The sequence below is a fragment of the Littorina saxatilis genome, linkage group LG3 (assembly GCF_037325665.1).
Source record: "Littorina saxatilis isolate snail1 linkage group LG3, US_GU_Lsax_2.0, whole genome shotgun sequence".
In the NCBI taxonomy this organism is placed as follows: Eukaryota; Metazoa; Mollusca; class Gastropoda; order Littorinimorpha; family Littorinidae; genus Littorina; species Littorina saxatilis.
This window is the reverse complement of record NC_090247.1, coordinates 1,464,342-1,479,650: the sequence shown is the minus strand read 5'-3', so window position 1 is coordinate 1,479,650 and position 15,309 is coordinate 1,464,342. Positions and strand designations below refer to the sequence as shown.

The window sequence follows — 15,309 nt, the reverse complement described above, 5'->3', positions numbered from 1 at the left end:
AAGCGAAAGCATCAAGCATGTTAGAAGCCCACACATTTGTTTCTTTCTTTCCTCCTCCCTCCCCCCCCCCCCCTTGTTTGTCATTTTTGTTCTCTTGATATTTTGTCCTCTCCTTGTTTTTTGGCGAGCTCAGACTAAGCAGTACTGTTGTAGAATCGATAAAAGCCTGCTTAATAGCCAGTGCAGTAAATGAGACAAAAATGTTAACTCAACACATAATTACATAAAAAATGTCACACATACAAATATTCTTCTGGTTGAACACACACACACACACACACACACACAAACGCACGTACCACGCACGAACGCACGCACACGTACGCACGCACACACACACACTCACTCACACACATACACACACACACACATACATACACACACCCTCACCTCCCTCTCCCGTCTACCGTAATACATTCAGTCAAATATTGAAAGCTAAAACTTCCACACGTGAGAGCATGGTGAGCTTATAGCGCGCTATATTGTACGCACTGTTGTTTTAGGCCGAAAGAAGCACTTCTACAAGCGGGTGGAGATCCTGTTCAATTTTCAAACAGCAGGGACAATTACATTAATTTCTGCACACTCACAGGTAGCCTTAAATGAAATAACCTAAATAATTTCTTAGGCCAAGATAATTATGAGATCATTGCAAACCAAAAATTACAAAACCTTTTTTTTTTCACAAATGGAAAGTTTTTTCTAATCTAAGGGAATAATCACACAGAAGCAGAAAGCCTGTCTTCAGCAGTAAGGAACAGGAAACACTCTCGAAGCAGTTTAGGAAGCTAAGTTTCCTGCTGGTCTATTTTTAAACCGATTATCATCGTTTTTAAGCACTTGAGAGGATGTTGGGCAGCCGCATTACCTCAATAAAGATTAACAAAACCATTATGTGTTTGACAAATTATTGCAATGTCATCAATATAGTGTCTCTTGGAAATAACTTTTCTACGTCAATAACAATTGTGTAAGAAGAGAACAGTGAGGTCTGTTTTAACAATACACTCGTTTGTATGTACATGTATTGTGATCAATATCAACAACAACAACAAAGAACACGCAGTAATACACAATAGAGAACACCTTAGTTTTACAGCGGTTTTATTCCCCTTACCCGTAACTGAAACAGCAATACGCGCTTCTCATTTTGTGTCTACACTGACGATCAATCGAACGCTCTCCCCATCATGAGTCACGATCGTTTTAGACGTTGCTACCCCTCCCACCCGGCACCCCTTGCCTCGACAATCCACTCCGGCCGGCTGTCTGTCTATTTGACCCTCACCTTGTAAGAAAGATCCTTTCTCACAGAAGAGCCTTAATATGGCACTATTATTTCACACCTTGCGTAGTATCTTTGAAATTCAATACATCGTAACGGACTCTAGAAAACACTTGTTATCCGTAGCTTTAGTATTGCAGGCGTTTCATGTTCACTTTGGAAGAAAGGTTCATTTGTCTACAACGTAACATCAATGGCATTATTGTAAACACCTTGCGTGCAGCATTATCCTTGAAAATCAATACATCGTCATGGACAAGAGAAAACTCTTGTTATCTCAAGTTCTAGTTTTACAACCGTTTCATCATTATCCTCATATACCTGAACTTCTGCGGCGATAAAAGCGTCTCAGTAAAATATCTACAAGTCTGATCCATCGAACGCTCTCCGAGTCCGGATCGTTTGAACCGTTACAGGTTTTACAACCGTTTCATCGATCATATACCTGTATAGCTACTGCGGCGATAAACACGTCTCAGTGATATGTCTACACGACTGGACTGTTCCATCGAACTCTCCCCGATCGTTTAAACCGTTCCTGCCCCCTATTGCCCGCTCGCCCCAGGCCACTGGCTGCACGTGTATCAAACTGACCCTCCCCCTGCAGCCTAAAAACCAAACCCTCGCCACACTACGACAACGACGACCACCACCACCGCCGCTACCGCCACCAACGCAGCCGCAGCGATCTTTGACTGACACACAGCATTGGGGCGGGCCGCACAACAGGAGGGTCGGGACCAGTGGTTGTTGTGCGGGCGCTGGCGATGATCGTCGGCGACGATGAGGTGGGTGTCTCGCTGCGGTGTGCCGTGAGGCTGTCTGTGGTGGTGGTGGGGTTTTGCGGCGGTGGTCGACGTCGTCGCTGTCGCTGGCTATGGCGATGGAGGTAGGCGTGGATAAATAAAAGCCACCGTGCAGTGTCCTCTTTGCTCGGGAGACACTGAGATATATGTGGGTCTTATTTATTCACGGATAGCACGTGCTGCCTATAAGACGTTTTGCAGTTTTAGTTTACTGGTATTAGTGAATGCTATCTGCTGGTATGAGGTCTGGTATACTGACCACAGCATCAGTGCACGAATGCTGCATCTTCACATGCATGTGATATTCTCTGCTACTGTTCCGTCTGTTAGTGCATACTGTGACCTGCTTTTTGTCGGGTGTCGGATTGTGGGTTTTTTAAACAACGTTTAAATACAAATTCAACGAAAGGTTACTTAATTGGGACATCTTCCACTGCGTCTTCGTCTGTTTCTATACTGTGAGCTGGGTTTTGCTGGATGTAAGATTCTGTGTGAAAGAAATGATTGTTTTATGTGCAGTTATGCTCTCTCTTTAGATTTGATTGCAACTCCTCAGCTTGCAATATGTGCATCCAATCTAGGATCAGAAGGCGAATGCTTCAACAATTTAAATTTTTTTTTTAATTTTCGTTGTTTCTTCCAGATGCCGCAATTTTCAAAGAAAAAACGTATTTCTGTACCCTACTAAACTTACTAATAGTGTTCAACGTGTACAAAAACAAACAGATCCCATCAGTATAACATTGTTCAGAAAACATTACTTTTTGCAACAAGGAAGTATGTTTTGCATCTCTTTTAAACTGTACCACCCCATTTTAACCAGGAGAAGAAGTGTAAATGAAACGCACCACAAATAAATGATAATGATAATTCCCCTTTTCGAGTATTTTTTATTTTTTTATTCGTTTATTTCTGTATGTTTCTCTTGTGACCTTGCCTTACGTTTTTTCCTCGTAACTGTCATTTTTGTGTGAAAACAATTGAGCAGTATAATGCGCTTAAGGCATGCACACAGTTCAAGTGCCTCATACCAAGATATTATCTGATTTTTTTCCCAAGAAACTCATTCTATATGACATTTATGAGGTACACACGTACACAAACCACACACATTTATAATTAAAATATTGGCCTTTCCCTTCAAGAGTTGTAAACACAGTTTGTGGTGAACCCTATAAAGTAGGATGTAGCTTCAACTTCGTGCATACGATGCATTTCTGAAAACCGGCGTAAACTCTTGAACTGTAACTGATACTTGACACAAGAGCCATAAAGCAGGACAGACTTTTGTCACATTATCCGCAGTCGTAGTATGTCGCAAAGTCCTTTTACAATGTCGCAAAAAGTGTGACAAAAGCGACAATTGCATAGCTCCGGGATACGGCCACAATAGGGCTTTGTATAGAAGCAAGCATTCACGGTGAGGTCACAAAATGTGGTGCAATATTTCAAGACTCATGTAAACGGTTGTTAATCATCTTTTTGTCTGAAGTTATTAACGAAAAGACGGTGGCGCCAAAAGATGTATTACAGGTTATTTATTGTCGTTGCAGGGGGACAACTCTGCCAGTGAGCACGGAACTGTGGAGGCCAAAGTGTACATCGTGTTTAAATTTGGCGCATCCCCACACCTCCACAGACTTTTCAACAGGTATAAGTATGCTCCCTTTCTTTACTGTCACTGATTTCCTGTTAATGTGCGCGCTTCACTTACGACTAGTTGTGCGTGCGTGTTTCTGTGATTTCGTGTTCGAACTCGTTGGAAATTAGCGTGTAGACACATATTTTTCTTGTTAGTTGCTTCTGTATATAGAGTTGATTGTTAGATTCTAATTAATCACTGTTCATTTCAATTTCGGGGATGAGCTGTGGGGCTAAATCCTCTCTGTTCATGAACCTACCTGAATGAACATTTTCTGTGTGAGTAAATGGGATTTTGTTTTCTCATGTATAAGGAATATTTTGTGAACGATTTTCCGTGACAGCCTTTTTTTCTTTTAAAGAAACAGACACATGCTTTTTATATAAGGCCTAAAGGTCGATGTGTCACCTTATGAGAGGAAACAATGTAAGCTAGCAGTTGCTTCGCCATTAATTTGTTGCATGACTAAAATCATAATGGAAACAAATATTAAAAAAAGGAAAGTAAGTCAGATTAGTTGTTAAATTTGTACGTTAAAGCATAGACAAAAAAAATAAAAAAATTGTTGTGAAAAAGTTGTGAATGTTTAGTTTTGTCCAAGATTATTAACCCTCTAATAACTAATGTTTCTTGCTTCTTTTTTAATTATATTTAGTCAAGTTTTGACTAAATATTTTAACGTAGAGGGGGGAATCGAGACGAGGGTCGTGGTGTATGTGTGTGTGTGTGTGTGTGTGTGTGTGTGTGTGTGTGTGTCTGTCTGTGTGTGTGTGTAGAGCGATTCAGACTAAACTACTGGACCGATCTTTATGAAATTTGACATGAGAGTTCCTGGGTATGAAATCCCCGAACTTTTTTTCATTTTTTTTATAAATGTCTTTGATGACGTCATATCCGGCTTTTCGTGAAAGTTGAGGCGGCACTGTCACGCCCTGATTTTTCAACCAAATTGGTTAAAATTATTTTGGTCAAGTAATCTTCGACGAAGCCCGGACTTCGTAATTGCATTTCAGCTTGGTGGCTTAAAAATTAATTAATGACTTTGGTCATTAAAAATCTGAAAATTGTAAAAAAAAAATAAAAATTTATAAAACGATCCAAATTTACGTTCATCTTATTCTCCATCATTTTCTGATTCCAAAAACATATAAATATGTTATATTCGGATTAAAAACAAGCTCTGAAAATTAAATATATAAAAATTATTATCAAAATTAAATTGTCGAAATCAACTTAAAAACACTTTCATCTTATTCCTTGTCGGTTCCTGATTCCAAAAACATATAGATATGATATGTTTGGATTAAAAACACGCTCAGAAAGTTAAAACAAAGAGAGGTACAGAAAAGCGTGCTATCCTTCTTAGCGCAACTACTACCCCGCTCTTCTTGTCAATTTCACTGCCTTTGCCATGCGGTGCTACGAGTATACGGTCTTGCTGAAAAATGGCATTGCGTTCAGTTTCATTCTGTGAGTTCGACAGCTACTTGACTAAATATTGTATTTTCGCCTTAAGCGACTTGTTTAATTTTTGACTTGGTTTTGTACTTTACATTTTAGCAATCTTTCTGTTTTGGATTTCAAGCAATGACATATATGCAGCACGTTGTTTCAGAAATTGTGGTTTATGTGTGAAATGTACACCCTCAGCTCCAAAATAGCAATTTCTATTGCGTTCGTATTGACGTAATCTTATCATTTCATTAACGTGTACATGTGGCACGCAGGCAATTAGATATTAGATCTATTCTGCACAAGCATTTTATTCTCGCAATGTTTTTACATTTAGTCAAGTTTTGATTCTTTCTTTCTCTTCATATCTCTTTATTTTATATTATCCTCTGATCGTGCTTTCTCTGTCTATATGTTTCGCTGTCTATATGTTTCTCTGTCTATATGTTTCTCTGTCTATATATTTCTCTGTCTATATATATGTTTGTCTGTCTAAGCTTGTCTGTCTGTGCTCCTTGTCCACGCGTTTCTCGCTAGTGACTGGTATGTAAACTGTTTTTGGTATCAGGAACCGACAAGGAATAAGATGAAAGTGTTTTTAAATTGATTTCGAAAATTTAATTTTGATCATAAATTTTATATTTTTAATTTTCAGAGCTTGTTTTTAATCCGAATATAACATTTTTGGAATCAGAAAATGATGAAGAATAAGATGAACGTAAATTTGGATCGTTTTATAAAATAATTATTTTTGTACAATTTTCAGATTTTTAATGACCAAAGTCATTAATTAATCTTTAAGCCACCAAGCTGAAATGCAATACCGAAGTCCGGCCTTCGTCGAAGATTGCTTGGCCAAAATTTCAATCAATTTGATTGAAAAATGAGGGTGTGACAGTGCCGCCTCAACTTTTACAAAAAGCCGGATATGACGTCATCAAAGACATTTATCGAAAAAAAGAAAAAAACATCCGGGGATATCATTCCCAGGAACTCTCATGTAAAATTTCATAAAGATCGGTCCAGTAGTTTAGTCTGAATCGCTCTACACACACACGCACAGACAGACAGACAGACAGACACACACACACACACACACACACACACACACACACACACACACACACACACACACACAGACACACACACGCACATACACCACGACCCTCGTTTCGATTCCCCCTCGATGTTAAAATATTTAGTCAAAACTTGACTAAATGTAAAAAGCTGTTTTACAGCTGTGTTGTCAAATCGAGGGTTTTTCCAAAGTCAGTGTGGGGCAAAACTAATGCGCATAAGAAACGGCGTCTGCTATCTTCTTCTTCTTCTTCTGCGTTCGTGGACTGAAACTCCCACGTACACTCGTGTTTTTTGCACGAGTGGAATTTTACGTGTATGACCGTTTTTTACCCCGCCATTTAGGCAGCCATACGCTGTTTTCGGAGGAAGCATGCTGGGTATTTTCGTGTTTCTATAACCCACCGAACTCTGACATGGATTGCAGGATCTTTTTCGTGCGCACTTGGTCTTGTGCTTGCGAGTACACACGGGGGTGTTCGGACACTGAGGAGAGTCTGCACACAAAGTTGACTCTGAGAAATAAATCTCTCGCCGAACGTGGGGACGAACTCACGCTGACAGCGGCCAACTGGATACAAATCCAGCGCACTACCGACTGAGCTACATCCCCGCCCGTCTGCTATCCAAACCTGAGATCAACGCATCGACACAAAAACTGTCATTTTGTAAGTTTGGAACAACAAATCAAGGTCAGAACAGCTATATAATCGCTATTGTATTTTCAGCGTAGCAATAGGGTCCGATATTTAGACTCGAACAAGTATAATGCGACTCGTCTTCGACTCGTCGGCATTATACTTGTCTCGTCTAAATATCGGACCCTATTGCTACGCTGAAAACACAACAGCTGTTAATATTGACTTCACGCCATGAACCATGTAAATGAAGCTCAGTTTACGACTTAAGATTGTAATTTTCGCAAATTGCTTTCAGCCGTGTAAGGTGATACGATAATGTGTGTGTGTGTGTGTGTGTGTGTGTGTGTGTGTGTGTGTGTGCGTGTCCGCGTGCGTGCATGCGGGCGTGGGTGCGTGCGTGCGTGTCCGCGTGCGTGCATGCGGGCGTGGGTGCGTGCGTGCGTGTGTGCGTGCGTGTACACGCAAACAAGAACTGTGTGTCCAGCATTTCATCAAGCCAACTCGAAAGGTCTAAAAGAAGTTACATATATTCAATATCACTTTTCTAATTTAATTTTCTTTTCTTTTGAGATAAGTCCAAGTATGTCATTCAAGAAGATTATTTGAACCTTTCGAACTTTTTTTTCTCCATTTCCCAGTGGACCAAAGCTGATATGCAAGAGAAATTAATTTACGGAAAATAAAACCGGTACAATCATCTTTATTATGAAAACGTTGTTTTAATGTAGACAATAGTTTACTTTATACTTATAGCAGAGAAATGTCACAGTTTCCATCACTTCTGCGCAACGAAAACGTCTGTTGTTGAAAGATACGATCCTTTCCGTTTCCGTGCAGACCGTCTTGTTAGCCAGACCTGTCGAGTATTTTAAGTGCTGTTCTCATCACAACTTTTCAACAACTTTCAAGCGTTCTTTTCCGGATGTTTTTTTCGAGGGTTTTGTTTTTGGTTTTTGTTGTTGTTGTTGCTGTTGTGGTGGTCAGAAGCAAGTCAGTAGAAAATCGCGGCACATGTGAACAGCGCAAACGCTCAGCCTAGTTTTCAGCAACGATTCTCAGCTGATTTGTACTTCAACCTTGTCCGGTCGCATTCATTGTTTTTTGGCTAGACCCGACCCACTCGGAAAGCGCAATAACAAAAGAGTGTTGCAAGTCGCTTGAAAATCGCTGAGTAGTCGAGCAGCGCTCAACGACTGAGTTTTCAAGTCGCTGCTAAATCGGAGCTAAATCGTGGGGACCGTTCACATGGCAAGCGTTTCGCCGATTTGATCTCAGCGACTCCGTAGCGATTTCAAACCAACTGAAGTTGGTGGACAATTAGTAGAAAGTGTGCCAGCACTTTACGTGGGGTAAGGTCATCCTTCCACCTGGACAGTTACCTCCCCCCAAAACAGCCTGCTAGCTTTCTGTGCAGATTTGGGAGTTTGTTTTCTGAATGAATCAATTTCGTAACTAACAACAGGAAGCAGACAGGCTGTTGACGTGTTGGTTCGTGGAAGGATGCTGTCATTTGGTGTAACAGTCCAGTCAGGCCTCTGTGGTGGCCTACATGGGGACAGTTAAAACGGGAGGTAAAGTATCTTTAACTGTTTAGAAACTGTGTGTAACTTTTGTTTAAATCGCTGTTCCTGAGAACAGTCCCTTAACCTAGTTGTACAAAACCTGGTGTTACCACCTTTAAGAAACAAACTGAGAAAATATTGAATGAATTGCGACGCTCTTGCGTCCAGTTTGTCAGTAACGTTTATCAGTTTAGTCATGTCACAAGCATTTATTCAATTTTCGTACGTATCTGCATCAGTTTATTCAGCTTAAGATGTATACCTTCCCGTGTAAACGATCATCAATGTAAACAACCACGGACCTGCCGAGGCTTTAACATGAGACACTTGGACATGTACACTAAGTATCAACAGCCGGCCTGCTTCCTGGAGAGAGTGGGGACTTTTGGATGATGGTTTAATCGGTTAGCAATTCATCTGTTTGCATGATGGCCGTCCATACATCCCTCCCAGAACAAAACAATGGACCGTTGAGGTTTCCTGGGGTGTTATTGAAGCTAGATTTTTATAACTTTACATACTTCTAGGGTTTGATGTCATCATGACATGATCCAAGTCTTGTTATCAAGGTCTGGATGTTTTTGAAGCTAGATTTTTATAACTTTACATACTTCTAGGGTTTGATGTCATCATGACATGATCCAAGTCTTGTTATCGAGTTCTGGATGATTTTGAAGCTAGATTTTTATAACTTTACATACTTCTAGGGTTTGATGTCATCATGACATGATCCAAGTCTTGTTATCGAGTTCTGGATGTTTTTGAAGCTAGATTTTTATAATTTTACATACTTCTAGGGTTTGATGTCATCATGACATGATCCAAGTCTTGTTATCGAGTTCTGGAACATTTTTGGAGCAAAAGCTTTGAAACTTTCATTCACAATTCTTGCGTTTGATGACCTCCAGATATGACCCTAGTTTGGTTGACCTTTATCTATCAAATTTCAAGGCAAAAGAGGGGTCGAGTTCGGGTCATTAAAGGAAAATTAGGACTTTTTGTCAAGCTATATAGAGCTTTTGAACTTACATACTTGCAGAGTTTGATGACCTCCAGACATGACCCAAATGAGTTAACCCTCAACGCATTTCAAGGTTACAGTGGGGTCAGGTTTGGATCCAAAAATGAAAAACGATTATTTTCTCCATTTTCAATGCCATGACTTCAAAACTTTACAAACTTCGAGGATTTCATGACCTCTAAATGTAAGTCTGTTTGATCCTGGGAAAGGTCGCAATGGGATAGAGTATGGGTCCAAAGCAATGAAGTTGTCATTTTCTAAACGATTTATAACATAATTTGAGCAGATAATTTGTGTCTGGTTCATATTCCTTGAGACGAAAGTGAGTCGTATGGGCATTTTCTTTTCTTGTTGTTCAAGTTTGTCGGCTTTTTGTTCGTTTGCTAAATTGATTTTGTAGATTTACGGACATGCTGTGCTAAGGCGTAGGACGGAATGAAATTGCATCGGTGTGGTGTATTCATATACCTGTCTTTTGTTTGACAGGTAATGCCGTTTTGTTTGTTGGTCTTTTTACATTTAGTCAAGTTTTGACTAAATGTTTTAACATAAAGGTGGAATCGAGACGAGGGTCGTGGTGTATGTATGTGTGTGTGTGTGTGTGTGTGTGTGTGTGTGTGTGTGTGTGTGTGTGTGTGTGTGTGTGTGTGTGTGTGTGTGTGTGTGTGTGTGTGTGTGTGTGTGTGTCTGCGTGTGTGTGAGTAGAGCGATTCAGAGTAAAATACTGGACCGATCTTTATGAAATTTTACATGAGAGTTCCTGAGTATGATATCCCCAGACATTTTTTTTCATTTTTTCGATAAATGTCTTTTATGACGTCATATCCGGCTTTTTGTAAAAGTTGAGGCGGCACTGTCACACCTTCATTTTTCAATCAAATTGATTGAAAATATGGCCAAGCAATTTTCAACGAAGGCCGGACTTCGGTATTGCATTTCAGCATGGAGGCTTAAAAATTAATTAATGACTTTGGTCATTAAAAATCTGAAAATTGTAATTAAAATTATTTTGTTATAAAACGATCCAAAATTACTTTTATTTTATTCTTCATCGTGTTCTGATGCCAAAAACATATAAATATGTTATATTCGGATTAAAAACAAGCTCTGAAAATTAAAAATATAAAAATTATGATTAAAATTAAATTTCCGAAATCGTTTTAAAAACACTTTCATCTTATTCCTTGTCGGTTCCTGATTCCAAAAACATATAGATATGATATGTTTGGATTAAAAACACGCTCAGAAAGTTAAAACGAAGAGAGGTACAGTAAAGCGTGCTATGCAGCACAGCGCAACCGCTACCGCGCTAAACAGGGTCGTCACTTTCACTGCCTTTTGCACTAGCGGCGGACTACGGTCATTGTGAAAAAAGCAGTGCGTTCAGTTTCATTCTGTGAGTTCCACAGCTTGACTAAATGTAGTAATTTCGCCTTACGCGACTTGTTTTCTTCTTCGCAGGTCCCTGTCTCTCTCGTCTCTCTCTGTTTCTCTCTGTCTCTGTCTCTGTCTCTGTTTCTCTCTCTCTCTCTCTCTCTCTCTCTCTCTCTCTCTCTCTCTCTCTCGTCTCTCTCTGTTTCTCTCTGTCTCTGTCTCTGTCTCTGTTTCTCTCTCTCTCTCTCTCTCTCTCTCTGTTTCTCTCTGTCTCTGTCTCTGTTTGTCTCTCTCTCTCTCTCTCTCTCTCTCTCTCATTTCTCTGTCAGGCTCAATCTCCCTGTCTCTGTATATCTGTCTGTCTGTCTGCCCCGCCTCCACCCTCCCCCCCCTCCCCCCTCCCCTATCAGCAGTTGTGTGGCTAATGCGGTTGGCGGTTTGAAAAAGCATCGGTGTATTGTATTCATACGGCAGCAAAGATCATGTTTTACCTGAGACAATGCACGTACATTCCTGTGGGCGTATCGCATTGTTTGCTTCTCTCTCTTTCTTTACGCATGTCCCTGTTTCTCTTTCAATATTAATGTCATAAGACAAATGTTTTAGATTTTTGCAACTGTCGGAAGAGAGCAATGTTCGACGAGAAAAATATTTGTATGTGTGACTTTTTTAATGTAATTTTGTGTTGAGTTAACATTTTCGTCTCAATTACTGGCTATTAAGTATGATAATTATCGATTTTACAACTACGAAGTCTGAGCTAGCAAAAACAAACAAGTCGCGTAAGGCGAAAATACAACATTTAGTCAAGCTGTCGAACTCACAGAATGAAACTGAACGCAATGCAATTTTTCAGCAAGACCGTATACGGCGGAGCCGGAGTGGGGACGCGACCCCTCGGTTGGAGGAAGGAAAAAGAAGTAGAGCTTACATGGTTCCAACAATGTTTTAAACATGTTGGAACAACTGTTTGATTGCGTTAGTTGAGATATGAGAAAAAGAAAGAGAATGTGTGGACGAGTGGATGAGACAACACACCAAGAGAAGAGGCATAAAATGTGAACCCCTCAAATCGTGACACTGACATGACAGCATCATTGTTTTGACTTATTCCGCAACATGTAACTAATGTTTTGACTTATTCCGCAACATGTAACTAATGTTTTGACTTATTCCGCAACATGTAACTAATGTTTTGACTTATTCCGCAACATGTAACTAATGTTTTGACTTATTCCGCAACATGTAACTAATGTTTTGACTTATTCCGCAACATGTAACTAATGTTTTGACTTATTCCGCAACATGTAACTAATGTTTTGACTTATTCCGCAACATGTAACTAATGTTTTGACTTATTCCGCAACATGTAACTAATGTTTTGACTTATTCCGCAACATGTAACTAATATTTTGACTTATTCCGCAACATGTAACTAATGTTTTGACTGAAAGAAAAACTTCCGCAAGCAGACAATATGTCTAGAGCGTTGCATTTGTTTTCCTTTTCTGTCTCTTTCAAATGCGTGATGCATGCAGGGTAATATATTGAATCATTACCATGACTGTTCACGTGTGCAACCCTCAAGTACTTTAATTGAGTCTCAAATCGTTAAAGTAAAACTAGCTATCACTCTAAACAGAAGTTAACACATTCTAAATACATTTCTGAAAAAAGTCAGTTTTGAACACTTTACACCATAGTGCATAGTTAAACTAGCGACTTTACACCATAGTGCATAGTTAAACTAGCGACAGAGGCATGTGCACGTGTAATTTAAACACTAGTGCCAGCAGAACTATGGAAATTGTCACAAAGTGTTCAAAACGTTTCATTTAAACACTAGTGCCAGCAGAACTATGGAAATTGTCACAAAGTGTTCAAAACGTTTCATTTAAACACTAGTGCCAGCAGAACTATGGAAATTGTCACAAAGTGTTCAAAACGTTTCATTTAAACACTTGTGCCAGCAGAACTATGGACATTGTCACAAAGTGTTCAAAACGTTTCATTTAAACACTAGTGCCAGCAGAACTATGGACATTGTCACAAAGTGTTCAAAACGTTTCATTTAAACACTTGTGCCAGCAGAACTATGGACATTGTCACAAAGTGTTCAAAACGTTTCATTTAAACACTAGTGCCAGCAGAACTATGGACATTGTCACAAAGTGTTCAAAACGTTTCATTTAAACACTAGTGCCAGCAGAACTATGGACATTGTCACAAAGTGTTCAAAACGTTTCATTTAAACACTAGTGCCAGCAGAACTATGGACATTGTCACAAAGTGTTCAAAACGTTTCATTTAAACACTAGTGCCAGCAGAACTATGGAAATTGTCACAAAGTGTTCAAAACGTTTCATTTAAACACTTGTGCCAGCAGAACTATGGACATTGTCACAAAGTGTTCAAAACGTTTTACAGAAATGTGATACAAATGTGTTAACTTCTGTCTAGAGTGATAATGGAGAGAAATGCAAATTCTCTTATTCAGTTCACAACATTTAAGGTTCCTGTCGTGCGGCGCTATAATTCCAAGCCACACGCCGGAATAAAATTAATATTAGTTTGTTGGCAGAGATGGCCTTTTCAAGCCATCGCATCCGTCCACGGAAGCTCAACGGGAACCGGAAACGTTTAAAACTTCCACGCGCGGTCTGTCACTGAACTCTCAATATGTATATCATTCATTCAGTTTGTTAATAAGTTTTGAAACACGAAAAAAGCACGTCTCATAATCTGACGCTCGCTCATTTGTCAAGAACGGGATAAAATGCAAACACCTGAAAACTGTCAATATTTGGACACCGCGGCAACAGCAATGTACGTCATTTGACTGTGCAAGAATCAAGACACCGCGGCAACAGCAATGTACGTCATTTGACTGCAAGAATCAAGACACCGCGGCAACAGCAATGTACGTCATTTGACTGTGCAAGAATCAAGACACCGCGGCAACAGCAATGTACGTCATTTGACTGTGCAAGAATCAAGACACCGCGGCAACAGCAATGTACGTCATTTGACTGTGCAAGAATCAAGACACCGCGGCAACAGCAATGTACGTCATTTGACTGTGCAAGAATCAAGACACAAGACAAATATGTTTATGGAACCTTTCAGTTCAGACAAAAGGACACATATATAAGGATTTATAAAATGATCTGTACGAGAAGGCATGAGTCTTACACGTGCGCAGTTTGGTGATGTTACTGATACTGCTACCAGCACCGCTTTTTTGTAGAGTCTGAAACGAAATTATTCCTAAAACAATTGCGTTATTTCAAAATTTTCTTCGGCGATGTGAGAGTAATCCTGGGGCTTTAATATGAATTGACCTTTGATTTTGTATCGGTTTGTTTGCTTGTTTGCTTAACGCCCAGCCGACCACGAAGGGCCATATCAGGGCGGTGCTGCTTTGACATATAACGTGCGCCACACACAAGACAGAAGTCGCAGCACAGGCTTCATGTCTCACCCAGTCACATTATTCTGACACCGGACCAACCAGTCCTAGCACTAACCCCATAATGCCAGACGCCAGGCGGAGCAGCCACTAGATTGCCAATTTTAAAGTCGTAGGTATGACCCGGCCGGGGTTCGAACCCACGACCTCCCGATCACGGGGCGGACGCCTTACCACTAGGCCAACCGTGCCGGTATTTTGTATCGGTTTTCCTTAAATGATTTACTAGGATGTATATTAGATCGTGTGTTATGGCAATGATCATTTGTTCACTACAGTTTTCAGAGCTCAGCCGCCCCCCCCCCCCTTCCTCCTACTCTCTCTCCCCACTTCCTCCCCTCAACTTCTTCCACTTTGTCTTTTTCCTCTTTTCAGGTTTCCTTTTTCCGTCTCCTCTTCTGTTTGAGCCCTTTTTTCTTCAGATCTTCTCTGTCCCCTTATTTGTGTCGCTTTATCGTGGCCGCGGTACTTGAATTTGTCGCGAAGACGATAACCACCAGCTGCGGTACTCCAAGGTGCTACAACGATTCAATTTATATTTGAGATTTCAAGTCAGTGCAGATCCTTCCTTCGATCTTGAAGACATGTGAAATCATATGCAGCAAAGTGTTTCCCTTCTCTATATCCAAGACAAAGTTGTTACCCTTCTTGAAGACAAAAGTTTGAATTTTCTGCGTGTGCATCATTGCTTTTACCCTTCTCGAAGACACAGTTTTTACTCTTCAAGAATTCAAAGTTTGTACCCTTTTCGAAGACAAAGGTTTTTTTTACCCTTATGGAAGACAGAGTTCGTACCCTATTTGAAGACATAGTTTTTCTCTTCTCTAAGACAACGTTTGTTCCCTTTCCAAAGAGAAAGTTTGAAATCACTGCATGTGCAGCATTGCTTCAAGTTTCTCCTTCTTGAAGAGAAAGCTTTTACGCTTTTCAAAGACAAAGTTTGTACCCTTATTGAAGACAACGTTTGTACCCTTCTTGAA

At 40.1% G+C, this 15,309-nt stretch overlaps 1 protein-coding gene across 1 annotated transcript in view; it reads left to right on the top strand.

The window, feature by feature from the left end:
* Positions 1 to 15,309, top strand: part of LOC138961366 (uncharacterized) — a 146,517-nt gene that overhangs the window by 16,572 nt on the left and 114,636 nt on the right. Inside the window, exon 2 of the mRNA XM_070332982.1 lies at positions 3,645 to 3,742. The gene's annotated coding sequence lies outside the window, so the exon portion shown is untranslated. The remainder of the gene's footprint in view (positions 1 to 3,644; positions 3,743 to 15,309) is intronic.